At 46.2% G+C, this 22445-nt stretch overlaps 1 non-coding gene across 1 annotated transcript; it reads left to right on the plus strand.

Annotated features, from left to right (window-relative positions):
• The first annotated feature begins 21918 nt into the window (after window positions 1-21918).
• Window positions 21919-21990, plus strand: TRNAQ-UUG (transfer RNA glutamine (anticodon UUG)). Its single transcript has one exon. It is a non-coding gene; the product is annotated as a tRNA-Gln (tRNA).
• Window positions 21991-22445: the final 455 nt, after the last annotated feature.

A 22445-nucleotide genomic window follows, 5' to 3' on the forward strand; every position in this document is an offset into this window, starting at 1 on the left:
ACCTAAGCCTGAACTTGGTCCATCGTTGTGCACTTCTACAACAGTTCTTCTCCTCTGTTTTACAAGTTGGCTGAGAGTAGGGATGAGCTTCGTGTTCGAGTCGAACGCACGTTCGACTCGAACATTGGCTGTTCGTCCGTTTGGCGAAATCCGAACACTTGGTCCGTTCGCGTCAAAATTCGTGTGCCGCTCACGGCCCACAATGCACTGCGATGGCGCAGTGCATTGCTGGCTCATGATTGGCCAAGCATGCACTGTGACCCCGCATGCTAGGCCAATCGCAGCGCCAGCAGCGAGGAGAGCCATGATTGGCCACAGGCAGGATGCCTGTGGCCAATCATAGCTCAGGCTGTGTAGTGCACGCCCCACACTATATGAGGCCGCCATTGAGGCGGCCTCGTGTAGTGTGTTGGCATCTGAAGCAGTGGGTGTTCTGTGTACCTTCAACACAGTTACACACCGATCGTTTTTGGCTGATTTCCTATCTTGCTCTTGTGTAGTGGTTATTGTCTGTGCCCTGACCGCAGTATACACCACTATATTCACCTCACCTATATAGCTAGTGATCTATCTTTAATAATAGAGCTTGCAGTCAGTAGTGTTAGGAGATAGTGCGTGCTGTCTGCGTGCTCTGTACCCAGTACATACCGCTATAATCCACCTACATAGCTGTTCTCTATTTGAGCCCAATTGCCATCTGCAGGAGTTATTGGAAGTTGTGTGTGCCTCCAGCACAGCACAGTATACATCTGTATATACCCCTTTATCTCTGCTGTTCTATAAAAAAGGCATCTGCAGGAGTTAGTGTGTGTTGTGTGCCTCCAGCACAATATAAACTACCCAACTGCTGTTTTACCCAACTCCCTTCAGGCCATTACCATGTCTGGAAGGCCAGCAAGGAGAGGCAGACAGGCGCGAGCCGATAAAAGAGGGCAAGCAGGCTCTGTGTCTAGAGACAACAGTGCTGGTCATGGACGCGGTGCATTGTCATCAGCACGTGGCCATGGGACATGCTTGTCCTGCTTTTCGGCAGCTGGACATGTTGAACCGCAACATGCCAACGACTTGGTAGAGTGGATGACCAAGCCCTCTTCATCCTCCTCATCCTCTCTCACCCAGTCTCAGGGTAGTAGCAAAGCAGCTGCCAACGCACCGTCTTCCCTCCTCTCAATGTCATCATCAGTGACTCCTTCCCTAGACCCACCACGTCCTCCTGAGGAGTCTCCTGAACTCTTTGAGCACAGTGTTGGGTACATGCTCCAGGAGGATGCCCAGTGTTTGGTGGGCTCTGATGATGACACTCAGCTAGAGGAAGGCAGTAGCGTGAGCGCAGAGAGAGGGGATGCTCAAGAAGGACAGCAATCTGGCAGTCATGTTCCACAAGCTGCAGCATACTGCCAGGTTTGCTACAGCGATGAAGAGGGAGGGGATGATGAGGGCACTGACTCCACGTGGGTGCCTGGAAGGAGGAAGGAGGAGGAGGAGGAGGAGGCACATGTCCAACGAGGCAGGATGCCCTCCGGGGGCCAGCTTAGGGGCAGCACACCGACTGAATCACACCGCAGAGCTCCGCCTGTGCAGAGCGCTGCCTCTGCGCGTTATTCTAAAAGTTCTTTGGTGTGGGCCTTTTTTGAGACGGGTGCATCAGATCGCACCGCTGCTATTTGCAACATATGTCTCAAGCGTATCTCACATGGCCAAAACATCAGCCGCTTGGGCACCACATGCTTGACCAGACATATGTTGACCTGCCATGCAGCTCGTTGGCAAGCGTACCTCAAAGACCCACACCAAAGAACAAAGCGGACCTCTCCTTGCTCCTCATCAGCTGGCATCTCCAACCCCACTAGACCTTCAGTCCTCTCTGAAACCTGCTCTGAGAGGAATGAAGGTGAAGAATTAGGTGTGTCACAGCCAAGTGCTTCCGGGAACTCTGCTAGTGGTACACCCACGTCCGATTATAGCAGGCAAATGTCCCTGCCCCAGCTGCTGGACCGGCGGAAGAAGTTTACTCCCAGCCATCCACATGCCCAGCGGTTGAATGCTAGCTTGGCTAAATTGCTAGCACTTCAACTGCTGCCTTTTCAGTTGGTAGACTCGGCCCCCTTCCGTGAGTTTGTACAATGTGCGGTTCCTCAGTGGCAGGTCCCCAAACGCCACTTTTTCTCACGGAAGGCGATTCCGGCTCTCTACCGGCATGTGGAAGGCAATGTCCTTGCCTCGCTGGACAGGGCGGTCAGCGGTAAGGTGCATATTACCGCTGACTCATGGTCCAGCAGGCATGGACAGGGACGTTACCTGTCTTTCTGGCAGCTGGGAAGGATGCAGGACAAGGTGCAGTAGTGTTGGAGGTTGTTCCGCCACCACGCCTCCAAAATGCTACTATTGGTTGTGACACACCTCTCTCCTCCACCCCCTCCTCTTCTTCTTCCTCCATGGCCTCTTCCAGTGCTCTGTCCTCAGAACCAGCGGTGCTCCGTAGGCGTTGCAGGGGCTACGCAAGTACGCAGGCAAAACGATGCCATGCCGTGCTTGCGCTGGTTTGTTTGGGGGACAGGAGCCACACTGGGGCGGATGTTTTGTCAGCTCTGCAGGGGCAGGCCGAGAGGTGGTTGAAGCCACGCCAGCTTAAGCCAGGAATGGTGGTTTGCGACAATGGCACCAACCTCCTCTCCGCCCTCCGACAGGGACAACTGACCCATGTGCCCTGTGTAGCTCACGTCCTTAACCTGGTGGTGCAGCGGTTCTTGGGCAGGTACCCCGGCTTACAGGATGTCCTGAAGCAGGCCAGGAAAGTCTGTGTGCATTTCCGCCGATCATTTAATGCCTGTGCTCGGCTGGCTGAGCTCCAAAAGGAGTTGAACCTGCCCAAGAACCGCCTTATATGTGACATGCCCACCAGATGGAACTCAACATTGGCCATGCTGCAGCGGCTGCCATCAATGAGTACCTGTGCGACTACGGCACCAGGACAGGGTCAGGGGAGCTTGGTTTTTTCTCACCACGCCAGTGGGGCATGATCAGGGATGCATGCACTGTCCTGTCACCGTTTGAGGAGGCCACAAGGATGGTGAGCAGTGACAGTGCATGCATCAGTGACACTGTACCTCTTGTCCACCTCTTGGAGCATACGCTGCGTGGAATAATGGACAGGGCACTTGAGGCAGAACAGAGGCAGGAAGAGGAGGACTTCCTTGCCTCTCAAGGCCCCCTTTATCCAGACAGTGTTCCTGCTGTGCCACCCATCACACAGGAAGAGGATGAGGAGGAGGAAGAGGAGGAGGAGGATGATTGTGTCAGCATGGAGGTGGAGGCTGGCACTCAGCATCAGCATCAGCATCAGCAGCAGCAGTCTTGTAGGGATGATTTACAGTCCCAAGAAACACGTGGACTTGTACGTGGCTGGGAGGAGGTAGCTGCGGATCATGTTGTCCTTAGTGACCCAGAGGACTCCGGACCGAATGCCTCAGCTAACCTACGCTGCATGGCCTCCCTGATCCTGCAAAGCCTGCGGAAGGATCCTCGTATTCTTCGGATCAAGGAGAGGGACCATTACTGGCTGGCCACTCTCCTTGATCCACGGTACAAGGGTAAGGTTGCCGACCTTATCTTGCCATCACAGAGGGAGCAGAGGATGAGACATCTCCGGGAGGCCTTGCAGAAAGGTCTGTGCAACGCGTTCCCAGAGACTGGGAGGTTACAAACTCCTGGTCCTGGACAACGTGTTGCTGAGGCATCGGTCAGAAAGAGCGGTGGAGAAGGTGGCCGTCTGACTGATGCTTTCAGACAATTTTTTAGTCCACAGCCCCAAGGTATGATTGGTTCCAGCACCCATCGCCAGCGTCTGATTTACATGGTGCAGGAATACCTAGGGGCAAGGTCAGACTTGGACACCTTTCCCACCGAAAATCCTCTGGCTTACTGGGTCTTGAGGATGGATCACTGGCCAGAGCTTGCACAGTATGCAATTGAGCTACTGGCCTGTCCTGCATCCAGCGTTCTTTCGGAACGCACCTTCAGTGCTGCTGGTGGCTTTGTTACCGATCACAGGGTGCGCCTGTCCACCGAATCAGTTGATCGACTGACCTTCATCAAGATGAATCAGTCTTGGATCACCCACAGCTACCAAGCACCTGAAGCTGATGTAACTGAATAATTTTTTTGGAAATACCTCATCCCTTCAAGACTGCCTATGCTGATGCTGAGTGACTGTCCTGTTATGTTGATTGTCTATCCTCTTCCTCCTCCGCTGATATGTTGGAAGAACATTTTTGGTTCTGGGTGATGCCAGCAGCCCAATTTTTCTGCCCCTGTTCAACAGGGGCGTTTAATTACAATTTTTGATGCAATGCTTTGCAGCAGGGCTAATTCCTGCAATAAAACTAGAGTATATGGCAGAGGTTGCAGTGTGGTGGCACCAGCACCAGTGCCTAAGGCCCAATTTTTCTGCCCCTGTTTAACAGGGGCGTTTAATTACAATTTTTGATGCAATGCTTTGCAGCAGGGCTAATTCCTGCAATAAAACTAGAGTATATGGCAGAGGTTGCAGTGTGGTGGCACCAGCACCAGTGCCTAAGGCCCAATTTTTCTGCCCCTGTTTAACAGGGGCGTTTAATTAAAATTTTTGAGGCAATGCTTTGCAGCAGGGCTAATTCCTGCAATAAAACTAGAGTATATGGCAGAGGTTGCAGTGTGGTGGCACCAGCACCAGTGCCTAAGGCCCAATTTTTCTGCCCCTGTTTAACAGGGGCGTTTAATTACAATTTTTGATGCAATGCTTTGCAGCAGGGCTAATTCCTGCAATAAAACTAGAGTATATGGCAGAGGTTGTAGTGTGGTGGCACCAGCACCAGTGCCTAAGGCCCAATTTTTCTGCCCCTGTTTAACAGGGGCGTTTAATTACAATTTTTGATGCAATGCTTTGCAGCAGGGCTAATTCCTGCAATAAAACTAGAGTATATGGCAGAGGTTGCAGTGTGGTGGCACCAGCACCAGTGCCTAAGGCCCAATTTTTCTGCCCCTGTTTAACAGGGGCGTTTAATTACAATTTTTGATGCAATGCTTTGCAGCAGGGCTAATTCCTGCAATAAAACTAAAGTATATGGCAGAGGTTGCAGTGTGGTGGCACCAGCACCAGTGCCTAAGGCCCAATTTTTCTGCCCCTGTTTAACAGGGGCGTTTAATTGCAATTTTTGATGCAATGCTTTGCAGCAGGGCTAATTCCTGCAATAAAACTAGAGTATATGGCAGAGGTTGCAGTGTGGTGGCACCAGCACCAGTGCCTAAGGCCCAATTTTTCTGCCCCTGTTTAACAGGGGCGTTTAATTACAATTTTTGATGCAATGCTTTGCAGCAGGGCTAATTCCTGCAATAAAACTAGAGTATATGGCAGAGGTTGCAGTGTGGTGGCACCAGCACCAGTGCCTAAGGCCCAATTTTTCTGCCCCTGTTTAACAGGGGCGTTTAATTACAATTTTTGATGCAATGCTTTGCAGCAGGGCTAATTCCTGCAATAAAACTAGAGTATATGGCAGAGGTTGCAGTGTGGTGGCACCAGCACCAGTGCCTAAGGCCCAATTTTTCTGCCCCTGTTTAACAGGGGCGTTTAATTACAATTTTTGATGCAATGCTTTGCAGCAGGGCTAATTCCTGCAATAAAACTAGAGTATATGGCAGAGGTTGCAGTGTGGTGGCACCAGCACCAGTGCCTAAGGCCCAATTTTTCTGCCCCTGTTTAACAGAGGCGTTTAATTACAATTTTTGATGCAATGCTTTGCAGCAGGGCTAATTCCTGCAATAAAACTAGAGTATATGGAAGAGGTTGCAGTGTGGTGGCACCAGCAGCAGTGCCTAAGGCCAAATTTTTCTGCCCCTGTTTAACAGGGACATGTAATTACAATTCTTGATATAATATTTCACAGGAGGACCCCTTCCTGTGCCCACCCAGAGTAACGGTGAGGACTTATAGTGTTGTGGCACCAGCACCACAACCACCAAAGGTCAATTTTTCTACCACTCTCCAACAATGGCATGTAATTACAATTCTTGATATAATCGTTCACAGCAGGGCGCTCCAGCGCCCACCAAGAGTCACTTTCAGGGCTTACAATGTTGTGGCAAAACCAACACCTTGTTCCGCCATTTCTGCAGAGCATATAGGGCAGGCCCCTACTTTCAAACATCCAACTTACAAACATCTCCTACTTGCAAACGCAAGGAGACAGCAGCAAGTGAGATGAAAAAAGATGGACGACAAAACAAATTATACAGGGGTGATAACCCTTCCCTATGTTTTCCAAAAAGCTTAAAAATAGTTTTTTTGACTGGAGCTACACTTTAAAAATGTACCAGTTGAAAATTACAAACAGATTCAACTTAACACAACAAACCTACACAGTCCCTGTCTTGTTTGCACCGCCTGTATACTGCTGTTCTGAGTATATAGGGCCTGGGGGCCACACGCATTTCCTTTTTTTAATATGGGTACAGGGTTCCCCTTAATATGCGTACAAGACCCAAATAGGCTGGTAATGGGCAGGGAGGGCTACCCATGCCATTTTTCTCAATGATTTTCAACCATATTGCAGGAACCAGATATAACATTAAAACCGCAAGCAGTTTTAAATGGTGTTATTTCCGTTTAATGTCATTTTGTGCAGGGACTGTTCTAAACACGGGAAACACGTGGCACTTCACAGGCATACTACAGACACCCCCCAGGCACCATATTTAACCACTTCAGCTCCGGACCAATAAACACCTTAAGGACCAGAGGTCTTTTTGCAATTTCGCACTGCGCTGCTTTAACTGGTAATTGCGCGGTCATGCAATATTGCACCCAAACGAAATTTGCGTCCTTTTCTTCCCACAAATAGAGCTTTCTTTTGATGGTATTTGATTGCCTCTGCGATTTTTTTTTTTTGCGATATAAATGGAAAAAGAGCGAAAATTTTGAAAAAAAAAAGATATTTTCTTCTTTTTGTTATAAGAAAAATCGAATAAACTAAATTTTAGTCATACATTGAGGGCAAAATTTATTCAGCCACATGTCTTTAGTAAAAAAAATGTCAATAAGCGTATATTTTTTGGTTTGCGCAAAAGTTATAGCGTCTACAAACTAGAGTACATTTTCTGGAATTTACACAGCTTTTAATTTATGACTGCCGATCTCATTTCTTGAGGTGCTAAAATGGCAGGGCAGTACAAATCCCCCCCAAATGACCCCATTTTGGAAAGTAGACACCCCAAGGAAATTGCTGATGGGTATGTTGAGCCCATTGAATATTTATTTTTTTTGTCCTAAGGGATTGAATAATGACAAAAAAAAAAAAAAAGTTGTCACTAAAATTTTCTCTTAAACGGAATTACACTATTGTGGCCCTCATTTCTCTTTGTATGGGTTCAACAATTTGAGTTGGATTTTATCGCTGAAGATTTGACAATTGTTTTGGGTACTGGAATGGATTAGTCCGATCCGAAACTTCCCTGGAGAGTTTGTCTTTGAAAAATTTGCATACGAGTGCACAAGCCTTTACGATCCTTCGAATGTATATTCGCTTGGATCTAATACATCTGGTAAGCTGATATCGTAAATGGTGATGGGAATACCACAAGGTGTCTGCATGTTAGTCTCATATAAAGAAGGTGGACGGTGATTTTTACTTCACGTTTGGATTGGATCAATATCTACTAAGAGACTTTTTTTCCTTTGGACTTTTTTTTATCACTATATTTTTTACACTAATGAATTATGCACATAAGGTGTATCTTTTGTATGTTATATAATTTTGGGTTTAATGTCTGGTTAAACATTATGTGATCACTGATTGATATACGTAAGGTCAATTTTTCTTTCTTTTTTAGCGCTACACTATATTTTAATATAAACTAACCAGAGTCACCCGTAACACTTATACGGTGATCAGTGGTGAAAGGGTTAACTAGGGGCAATCAGGGGGTTCAAATTTTTATTAGGTAGTATATGGGGGTCCCTGGCTCTATATAAAAACCTGACGGGGAACCTAAATAACTAACTGGCTAACCAGCGTCACCAGTGACACTTATACTGTGATCGCTGGTGAAAGGGGGTGAAAGGGGGTGAAAGGGTTAACTAGCAGCAATCAGGGGGTTAAAACCATTATTGGGTAGTATATCGGGGTACCTAGCGCTATAAAAACCTGGCGGTGAACCTAAAAAAATAACTAGCTACCTAGCGACACTAGCGACACTGATGCAGCGTTCAGAATTTTTTTTTTACAAAAAGTTGTCACTAAATGATATATTGCTCACACATGCCATGGTTATATGTGGAATTGCACCCCAAAATATATTCCGCTACTTCTCCCGAGTATGGGGATACCACATGTGTGGGACTTTTTGGGAGTCTAGTCGCGCACGGCACCCGAAAACCAATCACCACCTTCAGGATTTCTAAGGGTGCAAATTTTTGATTTAACTCCTCACTACCTATCACAGTTTTGAAGGCCATAAAATGCCAAAATAGCACAAAACCCCCCAAAATGACCCCATTTTGGAAAGTAGACACCCCAAGCTATTTACTGAGAGGCATGTTGAGTCCATGGAATATTTTATATTTTGCCACAAGTTGCGGGAATATTACAAACTTTTTTTTTTTTTGCACCAAGTTGTCACTAAATGATATATTGCTCACACATGCTATGGGCATATGTGAAATGACACCCCAAAATACATTCTGCTGCTTCTCCTGAGTACGGGGATACCACATGTGTGGGACTTTTTGGGAGTCTAGTCGCGCACGGCACCCCGAAAACCAATCACCACCTTCAGGATTTCTAAGGGTGCAAATTTTTGATTTAACTCCTCACTACCTATCACAGTTTCGAAGGCCATAAAATGCCAAAATAGCACAAAACCCCCCAAAATGACCCCATTTTGGAAAGTAGACACCCCAAGCTATTTACTGAGAGGCATGTTGAGTCCATGGAATATTTTATATTTTGCCACAAGTTGCGGGAATATTACAAACTTTTTTTTTTTTTTGCACCAAGTTGTCACTAAATGATATATTGCTCACACATGCTATGGGCATATGTGAAATGACACCCCAAAATACATTCTGCTGCTTCTCCTGAGTACGGGGATACCACATGTGTGGGACTTTTTGGGAGTCTAGTCGCGCACGGCACCCCGAAAACCAATCACCACCTTCAGGATTTCTAAGGGTGCAAATTTTTGATTTAACTCCTCACTACCTATCACCGTTTCGAAGGCCATAAAATGCCAAAATAGCACAAAACCCCCCCAAATGACCCCATTTTGGAAAGTAGACACCCCAAGCTATTTACTGAGAGGCATGTTGAGTCCATGGAATATTTTATATTTTGCCAAAAGTTGCGGGAATATTACAAACTTTTTTTTTTTTTGCACAAAGTTGTCACTAAATGATATATTGCTCACACATGCTATGGGCAGAAGTCAAATTACACCCCAAAATAAATTCTGCTGCTTCTCCCGAGTACGGGGATACCACATGTGGGGGACTTTTTGGGAGCCTAGCCACGTACGGGACCCCGAAAACCAAGCACTGCCTTCCGGATTTGAATATAAAATGCTACCAAAAAACCTGTTAGCGATGGCAGGGTTCAGGCCTGACTCTGCGATCGCTGCAGTTATGTGTTTAGTGTTTTGTAAGTGACAGTGATCGATCGATACTGCACTTGGGTGGGCTGGGCAGAGGGGCAACACGCAGGTGCTAGCAGGTATTTGGGCTGATCCCGCTAACAATGCGTTTTTTTGGAACCCTAAACTGCTGGGGACGCTAGTATAGATCTGATCAGGTCAGATATTGATCTGTTCAGATTCTATCCTTTGCGTGTGGGTGTTAGCGGTACTGGCACTAACCTAGCGCTGCCTGGGGCGACGCAGACCCTGACCCTAAAACCTAATTGATATCACCCGCCGGGTGATCAGGGGGTTAAACCTTTATTGGGTAATAAATGGTGGGTGCCCTGATGCTATAAAAAACAAACTAACCAGAGTTACCCGTAACACTTATACGGTGATCAGTGGTGAAAGGGTTAACTAGGGGCAATCAGGGGGTTCAAATTTTTATTAGGTAGTATATGGGGGTCCCTGGCGCTATATAAAAACCTGACGGGGAACCTAAATAACTAACTGGCTAACCAGCGTCACCAGTGACACGTATACTGTGATCGCTGGTGAAAGGGGGTGAAAGGGTTAACTAGCAGCAATCAGGGGGTTAAAACCATTATTGGGTAGTATATCGGGGTACCTAGCGCTATAAAAACCTGGCGGTGAACCTAAAAAAATAACTAGCTACCTAGCGACACTAGCGACACTGATGCAGCGTTCAGAAAAATTATCGCTTAGTGACACTGGCAAAAGGGGGTGAAAGGGTTAACTAGCGGAAATCAGGGGGTTAAAACCATTATTGGGTAGTATATCGGGGTACCTAGCGCTATAAAAACCTGGCGGTGAACCTAAAAAAGTAACTAGCTACCTAGCGACTGTAGCGACACGAATGCAGCGATCAGAAAAACGATCGCTGAGGCCGCGTACACACGCGCGGACTGTTCGCCCAACTTTGTCCGTCCAACAGTTTCAGCAAACAGTCCGCTCAAAATTAGCATGGACGGACATGCCCACACACGACGAACGAACAGTTTGCTGAAACCGTGCGCGATGACGTGAACAGCACGTACGACGGGACGAAAAATACGACGTCCTATACACTGCATTATAGCTTTCGGCGTGAAAATCCTTTCTGAGCATGCGCGCAACTTTGTTTGACGAACAAGCCTACACACGAGCGGGCTGTTCGCTGAAACAAGGTTTCAGCGGACAGTTTTTCGGAAATTCCGAAAAACCTTGTCCGTCCAACTGTCCGCTGAAACTGTCCGCTGAAAGCCCACACACGAGCGGACTGTCCGCCCAAACACTGTTCAGCGGACAAAGTTGGGCGAACAGTCCGCCCGTGTGTACGCGGCCTTAGTGACACTGGCAAAAGGGGGTGAAAGGGTTAACTAGCGGCAATCAGGGGGTTAAAACCATTATTGGGTAGTATATCGGGGTACCTAGCAATATAAAAACCTGGCGGTGAACCTAAAAAAATAACTAGCTACCTAGCGACACATGCAGCGATCAGAAAAATGATCGCTTAGTGACACTAGCAAAAGGGGGTGAAAGGGTTAACTAGCGGCAATCAGGGGGTTAAAACCATTATTGGGTAGTATATCGGGGTACCTAGTGCTATAAAAACCTGGCGGTGAACCTAAAAAAATAACTAGCTACCTAGCGACTGTAGCGACACTAATGCAGCGATCAGAAAAACGATCGCTTAGTGACACTGGCAAAAGGGGGTGAAAGGGTTAACTAGCGGCAATCAGGGGGTTAAAACCATTATTGGGTAGTATATCGGGGTACCTAGCGATATAAAAACCTGGCGGTGAACCTAAAAAAATAACTAGCTACCTAGCGACACATGCAGCGATCAGAAAAATGATCGCTTAGTGACACTGGCAAAAGGGGGTGAAAGGGTTAACTCTAGGGGCAATCAGGGGGTTAAATCTTTATTGGGGGTGATAGGGGGCTACCCTGGACCTAACACTAACTGTCCTGACAGTTTTTACTGTCACAACTGACACTGAATGCATTGATCAGTAAAGAAATGATCAATGCAATCAGTGACACTGTGACTGGGGGGGGGGGGGGATCGGGGGGCGATCGGGGGGGGGATCGGGGGGGGGGGGGGTTTGTGTGCCTGTGTGTACCTACATGTCAGTGTAGTGTTGGTGCACACTTACTATTAGTCTTCTCCTCGTAGTCCGGTCAAAAAGACCGCCCCGAGGAGAATGACATCACTTCCTCCTTCCTGTGTAAACAATACACAGTGGGAGGAAGCTTCTCATTGGCCAGGAGCGATCCAGAGGGGGTGGCCGAAAACCAACGGCCATCCCCTCATCACGGAGCGCTCCTGGAGCGAACCGGACCGCCGTAACCAGTGGGAGGGGGTCCGATCGGACCCCCCACCCGCTGGAAGGCAATCACGTAGATCTACGTGATTGTGCCTGCCTGTGCCATTGTGTTGACGTACATTGGCAATACGGCGGTCCTGAAGTGGTTAAAGGAATATTTCACTTTTTTTTTTCACTTTAATTGTCAGTAAAATCAGTGCTCCCGCCAAAACGGCCATGTTTAAAAACATTTAAGGCATTGATACATGTCCCCTGGGGCAGGAGCCAGGTCCCCAAACCCCTTTTAGGACAGTATCTTGCATATTAGCCGTTAAAATTAGCACTTTCCATTTCGAGCGTTCGAGTCCCATAGACTTCAATGGGGTTCTAACGTTCGTAACGAACGTGGGGTCCGTTCGAAAGTTCTGGTACGAACCGAACCGGGGGGTGTTCGGCTCATCCCTAGCTGAGAGCAATGGGAGCCATTGGCTCTTGCATATTTCCCAACTGTCCCTGATTTGGAACAAAGTCCCTCTGTCCCTCTTTCCTCATCATTTGTCCCTCATGTTGGTCCAATCTTTATAGTTGTATATAAAATGCACTTTTCTGTTAAAAAGTGTTTCCCAGTGCTAAACCTTTTATCCAATTTCTAAATTGCTGCATTTGTAAATTCTAAAAGCCAACATAAAGAAATAGTAGTGGTAAAAACAAAATACTTTTTTTTTATAATTCTCCTTTAAGGGGGCGGGGTCAGGCTGTGTCTGAATAGATGCAAACAGCATGGTTCTGGATCGAGCATGCACAAGTGTTCCCAGAGGAAGGGCCTTCTTATGGAAGCACTCAGGGAGCGCTGGCAGGGGACCCCAGAATAGGAGGATCAGGACTGCTTTGTGCAAAACCATTGAACAGACCAGGAAAGTATGGCACATTTGTTATTTTGAAGAAGAATGTTGGAATACAATGTTCATTTATATTTTATGAAACAACTACTGTACAGTATCTCACAAAAGTGAGTACACCCTGACATTTTTGTAAATATTTTATATCTTTTCATGTGACACTGAAGAAATGACACTTTGCTACAATGTAAAGTAGTGAGTGTACAGCTTGTATAACAGTGTAAATTTACTGTCCCCTCAAAATAACTCAACACACAGCCATTAATGTCTAAACCACTGGCAACAAAAGTGAGTACACCCCTAAATGAAAATGTCCAAATTGGGCCCAAAGTGACAATATTTTGTATGGCCACCATTATTTTCCAGCACTGTCTTAACCCTCTTGGGCATGGAGTTTACCAGAGCTTCACAGGTTGCCACTGGAGTTCTCTCCCACTCCTCCATAACAATACATAACGGAGCTGGTGGATGTTAGAGAACTTGCGCTCCTCCACCTTCCGTTTGAGGATGCCCCACAGATGCTCAATAGGGTTTAGGTCTGGAGACATGTCTGGCCAGTCCATTACCTTTAACCTCAGCTTCTTTAGCAAGGCATTGGTCGTCTTGGAGGTGTGTTTGGAGTTGTTATATTGGAATACTGCCCTGTGGCCCAGTCTCCGAAAGGAGGGAATCATGCTCTGATTCAGTATGTCACAGTACATATTGGCATTCATGGTTCCCTCAGTGAACTGTAGCTCCCCAGTGCTGGCAGCACTTGTGTAGCCCCCAGGCCATGACACTCCCACCACCATGCTTGACTGTAGGAACATGTGGTGTTAAACCACTGTATGGTCTTGGCCCCCGTGCTGCAGCTCAGTTTCAGGGTCTTGGCAATCTTCTTATAGCCTATGCCATCTTTATGTGTAGCAACAATTCTTTTTTTTCAGATCCTCAGAGTTTTTTGCCATAAGGATCCATGTTGAACTTCCAGTGACCAGTATGAGAGAGTGAGAGCGATAACACACCTGCTTCCCAGTCACACCTGAGACCTTGTAACACTTAGGGTCGGTTCATACTGACTTACAGCGCGACTGCCTCAGGCGACCCAGACGTGACCGCTGCAGCGACTTGCAAAATGACTTCTGTATAGAAGTCAATGCAAGTCGTCCCCAAAGTCGTACAGGAACCTTTTTCTAAGTCGGAGCGACTTGTGTTTCGGTTCCATTGTACAGAGCAGGACGCTACTTGTCAGGCGGCTAAGTCGCATGACAAGTCATCCTAGTGTGAACCAACCCTAACGAGTTACATGACACCGGGGAGGGAAAATGGCTAATTGGACCCAATTTGGACATTTTCACTTAGGGGTGTACTTACTTTTGTTGCCTGTGGTTTAGACATTAATGACTGTGCATTGAGTTATTTTGAGTAGACATCAAATATACACTGTTAGGGTCCGTTCACACAGGGGCAACTCCGATCCGACTTCAGGTCGCCCCTAGTCGCCTCAGGTCGGATAACATTTAAAAAGAAATGTAAGTGAATGAGAGCCGTCTTAATGCACACTACTGAAGTCGCTCCGACTTCAGAAAAGGTTCCTGTACTACTTGAATCCGACTTGTAGGCGACCGGTACCCATTGATTTCAATGGAGGTCACCTCCAAGTCAGATCTCCGTCTATACGGAGGCGACTCTGACAGAATTATCAGCTCTCAAGAGGGCACTCCACGCCAAATTTATGAAAAAAAAATTGGCGTGGGTTCCCCCTCCGAGAGCATACCAGGCCCTTAGATCTGGTATGAATATTAAGGGGAACCCCTACGCCGAAAAAACGGCATGGGGGTCCCCCCAGATCCATACCAGACCCTTATCCGAGCACGCTACCCGGCCGGCCAGGATAGGGTGTGGGGACGAGCGTGCGGCCCACCCTCCTGAGCCGTACCAGGCCGCGTGCCCTCAACATGGGGGTAGCCGATGAAGAAGAAAGCCGGGCTCCTCCGCTAGTAAAAGAGCTAGCAGAAGATAGAGGAGGAGTCCAGCGAGAAGACCACCAAAGACGGAACACCCCCAGAGCTGTGCAATAAACTATTTTAACCCTGTGTTGGGGTTTTTTTTTTACATTTTTTTCCCAGGTGAATGGGTAGGGGTACGTTGTACCCCATACTCATTCACATAGGGTGGGGGGCTGGTATCCGGGGGCCCCCTTATTAAGGGGGGCTCCCGGATTCCCATAAGCCCCCCACCCTCAGAACCCGACAACCAACGGCCAGAGTTGTCGGGAAGAGGCCCTTGTCCTCATCAACATGGGGACAAGGTGCTTTGGGGTGGGGGGGCCACGCGCCCCCCCCTTACCCAAGGCACCCCCCATGTTGAGGGCACGTGGCCTGGTACGGCTCAGGAGGGGGGGTCACACGCTCGTCCCCACCCCTTTTCCTGGCCGGCCAGGTAGCGTGCTCGGATAAGGGTCTGGTATGGATCTGGGGGGGAACCCCACGCCGTATTTTCGGAGTAGGGGGTTCCCCTCAATATTCATACCAGACCTAAGGGCCTGGTATGCTCTCTGAGGGGGAACCCACGCAAAATTTGGCGTGGAGTTCCCTCTTGAGAGCTCATTCTCTGATTAGCCGCAGCAAAAGTTGCCTGGCCTGGGGCGACTTAAAGTCGTGTTGTAAGTCGCCCCAAGTCGTGTTCAGGTCGTGTCCAAGTTGCCTCCAAAAGTCGTGTTGAAAGTCGTGTTGCCCCTGTGTGAACGGACCCTTATACAAGCTGTACACTCACCACTTTACATTGTAGCAAAATGTAATTTTTTCAGTGTTGTCACATGAAAAGATATAAAAAAATATTTACAAAAATGTGAGGGGTGTACTCACTATTGTGAGTAGATGTCAGTGTTTACAAGTTTGTAGCTGGATCTATGGTAATACAATATGTATTTTCTCTAAATAATAAAAGCTCCTGTTTCCTGTCTGCAGTTAAACAGCAGCAAAGCCCATGTAAACTGCACACTGTTCCATAGGGGTATATACAGAATTTCTAGCAGGTTATGGGCCCAGACATAGCCCAGACACCTATCCAGACACCCAGTTATAGCCTGCTACAGTAAAAGAAGTGCAAGATACAGAAACAGAAAGAAGACTACAAAATAATAAAAAAATGGCCAGTAGCACAGCTCCAACAAAGATTTACTTTCAATATGTTTTTATTTATAAATCAAGGTGAGACAGTAAGAAAATATCACAGGTAATACGGTCAATGAACAAGTAAAATCTGAAAAATATGACCCTTATCCCACACCGCAGCCGGGTCAATCAACAGTAAAACATGAGAGTGTAAAACCATAAGTCAAATAGGCTAAACGTAATCGATATAATGGCAGATTACGCATTACAAAGTAGCTCAAAAAATTATGGTGTTCCACCAATCAAATATACAAACACATCCCACCCTCTGTTAGACCCAATTGGATCTTGTCCAGAGAATCTTTAATACCCATATTGTCAAGAATAATAACAGAACAGAAAACGGAGCAGAACAGAGGGGAGAAAAGAAAAAGAAAGAAAAAAGAACAAGGAGGGTGGGGAGAACTCCCCTACACCCCCCTTCCATTAGTAACGACCGCACAGAATGGTGCCCGACCTTTTTACAAATTATAAAAATATCTCGTTAGACAGTAGGTATAGGGAAGAAGGAAAGAGAGAAGAAAAGAAGAGAAAAAGAAAAAAGAAAAGAGGAAAAGAGGGAGGGTCAACCAGCGGCAAGTCACAGTGGAGAAATATATTTGATCCACGGATCCCAAATCACGTTAAATTTCTTGGAATTATTACGAAGGGTCCAGGTGAGTCTATCATTGACCATAATCCAGTTAAGCTTAAGTTTTACAGAATCAAGAGGAACCACCGACTGCTTCCAGTATCTAGCTATAGTAATCCTAGCAGCTAGAATTATATATGTTATCAGTTTGAAAGATTTCTTGGGAACCCCATCTGGGAGCTTTTGAAAGAGCGCTACCTCTGGAGATCTACGAATATTAACCCCAGTAACCGTGTATATAAGGTTAAATATACGAATCCAAAATCTGACTATGATCGGGCACTGCCACCAAATGTGGCACATTGTACCCATCTGACCACACCATCTAAAGCACATGGGGGATGCAGATGGATGCATCTTAGCTATCCTGGTTGGCACTAAATACCATCGTAGTAGAGTTTTGTAGTTTGCTTCAATCAGTGTAGTATTAACAGATACTTTAGATAAAGCATAGGCTATATCCTGCCAATCAGACAGGTCAAAGGTAAGATTCAAGTCCCGTTCCCAATGGGTCATATAGGGAAGTTTAGTAAGTGGGTCCGTAATAATAGCATAAATGGTAGATATACGTCCCCTTATTTGGTCCTGTGATTGGCAAGATAATTCAAAATTCGTAAGAGTAAACGGTCTATCAAGCATACCAAGTTTAGAATGTATAAAGGATACAATCTGATTGTACCGAAACAGCTCACTAGGTGGCATCTGTATTGTCTCTACAAAGTACTGCAAGGAATGAGGTCGGCTTCCAGTCAAATAGTCACCTATCCGTAAGAGGCCCTTATTGAGCCACCACTGGAATATCTGTGGGGTCAAGCCAGGTGGAAACTCTGGGTTACAAAACACCGGAGCCAAGGCAGTATGTGAAGACACCAATGGTTTACGATGGCGCACCCTATCCCAAACCTCAAGGGAGTGAGACAGGGTGGGGCATAAGATAGGAGGGCGAAGGCGACTTGGCAGCCACATCAGGGATCCAATAGCAAGAGGATGGCACGAAAGGGCTTCAATAGATACCCAAAGGGGCTGAGGCCCCCTGGCCGTGGTATAGGAAAGCTGTGTTATTTGAGCCGCCTGATAATAAGCTTGCAAATTAGGGAGGCCAAGCCCACCGCGCAATTTTGAGGTATATAACGTTGATTTATTCAATGGTTTCCCATTACCCCAAACAAAACGGAGAACATCTCCTTGTAACTGTTGCAATTCTTTCCTCGGGACTGCAATGGGTAAGGTCCTAAAGTAATAGAGTAGTCTGGGGAGAAACGTCATTTTGACGGAATTAATCCTACCAAACCAAGATAAGGAATAATCCGCCCAACACCGAAGGTCCTCACGTAAACGGCGAAAAAGTGGGGGATAATTGGCTTTGTATAAAGTGCTAATTGAGGATGTCAATTGAATACCTAAATAGGGAATAGAGGTTGAGGTCCATTGGAAATGAAAATCGCGTCGCAACTGTTGTTCCATTAAAGGGGGCAAAGAGACATTAAGGGCCATCGTTTTTTGAGTGTTTAAAGTAAGTCCGGAAAGTTGGGAAAATTGGCGAAATAAGGATAACAAGTTAGGTAGGGTAATTGTGGGGTTGGTAATATACATAAGAACATCATCGGCAAACAAAGAACATTTATGTTCCTGCTGTCCACAACATATTCCATAAATTCGGGGATGAGATCGAATCGCTACCGCTAAAGGCTCTATTGCCAACGCAAAAAGTAATGGGGAAAGTGGACAGCCCTGTCTCGTGCCACGGCCAATGGGAAAGGAGGATGATCTATAACCCCGGATAGCAACCTGGGCCGACGGTTTGCTATAAAGTTTTCGTAATAATGAAATAAAAACAGGACCAAAACCAAAGGCCCCAAGAGTAGTAAATAAATAGTCCCAATTAAGGCTATCAAAGGCCTTATGAAGGTCCAATGAGAGCAATAGCAGTTCCCGAGATCCAGGAGCATCCCATTGGGAGCGAACCGCAGAAATCAAAGCTATGGATCGGCGAATTTGGTCTAAAGTTTGGCGTTGATATATAAAACCTGATTGGTCTTTATGTATATATTGTGGTAAAAAGGCACCCAATCGTAATGCTAATAATTTCGTAAGGATTTTGAGATCACAATTAATCAATGATATAGGGCGATAATTAAGAATATCAGTAGTATCTTTGTTCGGTTTAGGTATAACACTAATGTGGGCCCTATTTTCATCTAAAGGTACTTCGCCACCGTCTCGTAAGGAATTAAAATAGAGAGCCATATGGGGGACCAGGTATTCTGAAAATGTTTTATAATAGCTATTAGGGAGTCCATCAGGACCAGGCGATTTATGCAAAGATAATAATTTGATGGTATGGTGTAACTCTTCACAAGTAATAGGTTGGTCCATAATTTCTCTATGAGGTTCCGTAAGAGACGGTAGCGATAAGGTGCTTAAGAAAGTATTGATAGAAACAGACGTATTGTCATGAGTTGGGGCATAAAGTGTAGTATAAAAATTCTGAAATTCGTCAAGGACACTCTGGGGATTTTGAGAAAGATTACCTCCTGAAAGTCTAATTTTAGGGAGAGCTGTATGCGTATGTTTAGGGGTAAGTTTGTGCGCCAGCAATGAACCTGGACGATCACGCCATGTAAAGAACCTATGGTTGGTCCAGCGAAGACATTTTTCGGCCCTCGTAGTAAGGCATATATTAAGTTCGGTGCGGGCCTGTTCAAGCTTAAGCAATAAGTCCGGATGAGGGAGTAGTTTATGTTGGGCAGCTAGGGTTTCGTATTCCTTAGTTTTGGTCAAGATCAAGGTGCTATTAGCCTTATTAAGTCTGGACGTCAACTGAATTAGAGAGCCCCGAATGGAGGCTTTATGAGCCGCCCAATTAACAGCAGGGTTGGTATCCTCTGCTTTGTTAACCGCAAAATATGCTTTTAGGTCGGTTACAATCTCCGTACAGTGAGATTCATTGCCCAGGATAGACTCATTCAGCCTCCAGTGGGACTTCGCCAATTTAAACGTTAAATTCGAAAACAGTAATACTACTGGATCGTGATCTGACCAAGGTGTAGATACAATTTTAGCTGCAGTCAGTTTAGGCAACAGTCCCGAGGCAAGAAACACATGGTCAATGCGCGAATAGCGGTTGTGAGCCCTAGAAAAATGAGAATAATCGCGGGCGGTAGGGTTGGCCTCCCTCCAAGCATCAACTAAATCATAGCGATGTAATAACTGAGCAAAAATCCGGCTACATTTGGGAGGGGATCGAAGACAAGATAAATGTGATTTATCTAGGACATGATCTAATGCTAAATTAGAATCTCCGGCTAGGATCACATCACCCTCAAATTCCAACGCTAAGGACCGGAGCAAGGCTTTAAAAAATGCTACTTAATTCGTGTTGGGGGCATAATAAACCAGAATTGTCACCAAATTGCTCCCCAAATGACCTTTAACCAGTAGAAACCTCCCCTCTGGATCCCGCAGTACTTTAGTCTCTGTAAATGAAAGTCGCCGTGACAAACAGAGTGCTACCCCACGCTTTTCTCTGTGGCATTAGCAAAGTAACACACAGGGTAATCTCTATGAATATAGCGGGGGGTAAAAGAAGAGGGAAAATGGGTTTCCTGGAGAGCTACAATATCTACATGCAGAGATTTATAATAGTTAAATACCTGGATTCGCTTAGATGGGGATTCCAATCCCTGAACATTATGGGATAGCAGTCGAATGGTTCCAGTCGAGTCAGTTAACCGGGACATGGTAAAAAACATAAATGTGCATGATAGACAGACTCACCTAACGATGGCAACACATGGACCTCTTTGATGAACCAGAATGCCTCAAGGAAAAAAAAAGAATTAATAGTGAAGACTGGAAGGAAAACAAAGAGAGAAAGAAGAAGAGAAAAAAAAACGATACATGGGTGCAACGACACCCAGTATCAACAGAGATAAAAAACATTAAGCAACAATAAGTAAACATAATATAACAACATAGACCAGAATCTAAGTCTGGAAGTGTGGGAGTCTCCACCAAAGAAAATCAATGGGGAGAGTCCTATCAACAGGGAGAGCACATAGCCACCTCCCGGCACAATATGAAACAGCAAATGTTATGCCCATATATCCATACTTGAAAACTCTAAGTAATATAAGAAAAAAGGGATACAATTATCCGAGCAAGCGACAAAAATTATGCAAGCGGTAGCTAATGTCCTATATAAGGACCACAGAGGAGCTACTGCACAAAAAAAACATCCCCCAGACCCCAGGAAGAAGGGGAAAAAACAACACAAAAACATAAATCTATAACTCTTTATATTATCCCCCTCCCCCCAGAGTCTGGTGTACCAGTAGGATCAAAAAATCAAAAAAAAAGAAAAAGAAAAAAATAGAGTCTTTCAAGTAACTTGACGCGAGGTTGCGGATTTCTTCGAAGTCGGGGAAGACCAGAGCGGCAAAAGCGGGGGGGGGGGGGATCAACAGCTGTGGGCGGACCAGAAACTGGGGCCTGGGAAATGAACCCCAATTTCAACAAGATTTTTTCCCCATCTGCGAATGTAGAAAAAGCATAGGATCGATTGTCATAAGTAAATTGTAGTCGGAAAGGATAGTTCCAGCGATAGCGAATATTGTGCTGAATCAAAGGGGATAGCAGCGGTTTAAATGCCCTCCTCTTCTGAATGGTAGCTTGCGATATATCCGCGAAAATTTGAATATGATGACCTTCAACCTCCAAATCAGGGTGATCCCTGGCATACCGCATAATGGCTTCTTTAATCCCAAAGAAATGGGGCTTTACAATCACATCACGGGGTGGTCCATCAGGCTTCAGGGGAACCAAAGCTCTATGAATGCGATCAATTTCCATATGAATGTCATCAATCTCTGGGACCGCTAAATGCATCAAAGAAGAAGCAAAGGAGGTGATATCTTTAACCGATTCCGGTAAACCGCGAATACGGAAATTATAACGTCTGGCACGGTTTTCCAGGTCGTCAATTCTATTATAGGCTTCCTCTAAACGATCATGGAGTTCGGTGATTGTGTCAGAATTCTGTGACACTCTATGGACAGTCTCATCAACTTTAGATTCAATACTATCCAACCGGCAACCCAAATTCTGGAAATCCTGCCGCAGATCAGAGGTTAATTTACAAGAGGTCTATATCTTGTCAGGATGGCCGAGTGGTCTAAGGCGCCAGACTCAAGAGCTGTTTCTTCACATTGTGTGGGTGTTCTGGTCTCCAAATGGAGGCGTGGGTTCAAATCCCACTTCTGACAATCTGTTGCCCCAAGGGTTCCATGGTGTAATGGTTAGCACTCTGGACTTTGAATCCAGCGGTCCGAGTTCGAATCTCGGTGGGACCTTCTTTAGAGGCTCATTGCAGATTTCATCTACGGGGCGGCACAGTGGTGTAGTGATTAGCCATCTCACCTAGCAGTAAAAGGGTCGCTGGTTCAAATCCCAACCACGACACCACCTGCCTGGAGTTTGCATGTTCTCCCTGTGCCTGCGTGGGTTTCCTCCGGGTACTCCGGTTTCCTCCCACACTCCAAAGACATGCAGGTAGGTTAATTGGCCTCCGACCAAAATTGGCCCTAGTATATGAATGGGGACCTTAGATTGTGGGCTCCTTGAGGGTAGGGACCAATGTGAGTGTGCAATGTACAGGGATAGGGGTAGACACTCACTCAGGTTGAACTGGATGGACTGGTGTCTTTATTCAACCTTACTAACTATGAAACTATGAAATTTGGATGTAGCTTTCTCTAGCTCCTTCCTCAGCATGTCCGCAAAGCGAGCAAGCAAAACAGTATCAGGG

The sequence above is a fragment of the Lithobates pipiens genome, unplaced genomic scaffold (genome assembly GCF_037356315.1).
Source record: "Lithobates pipiens isolate NorthernLeopardFrog02 unplaced genomic scaffold, aLitPip1_a1.2 Scaffold_1, whole genome shotgun sequence".
NCBI lineage: Eukaryota > Metazoa > Chordata > Amphibia > Anura > Ranidae > Lithobates > Lithobates pipiens.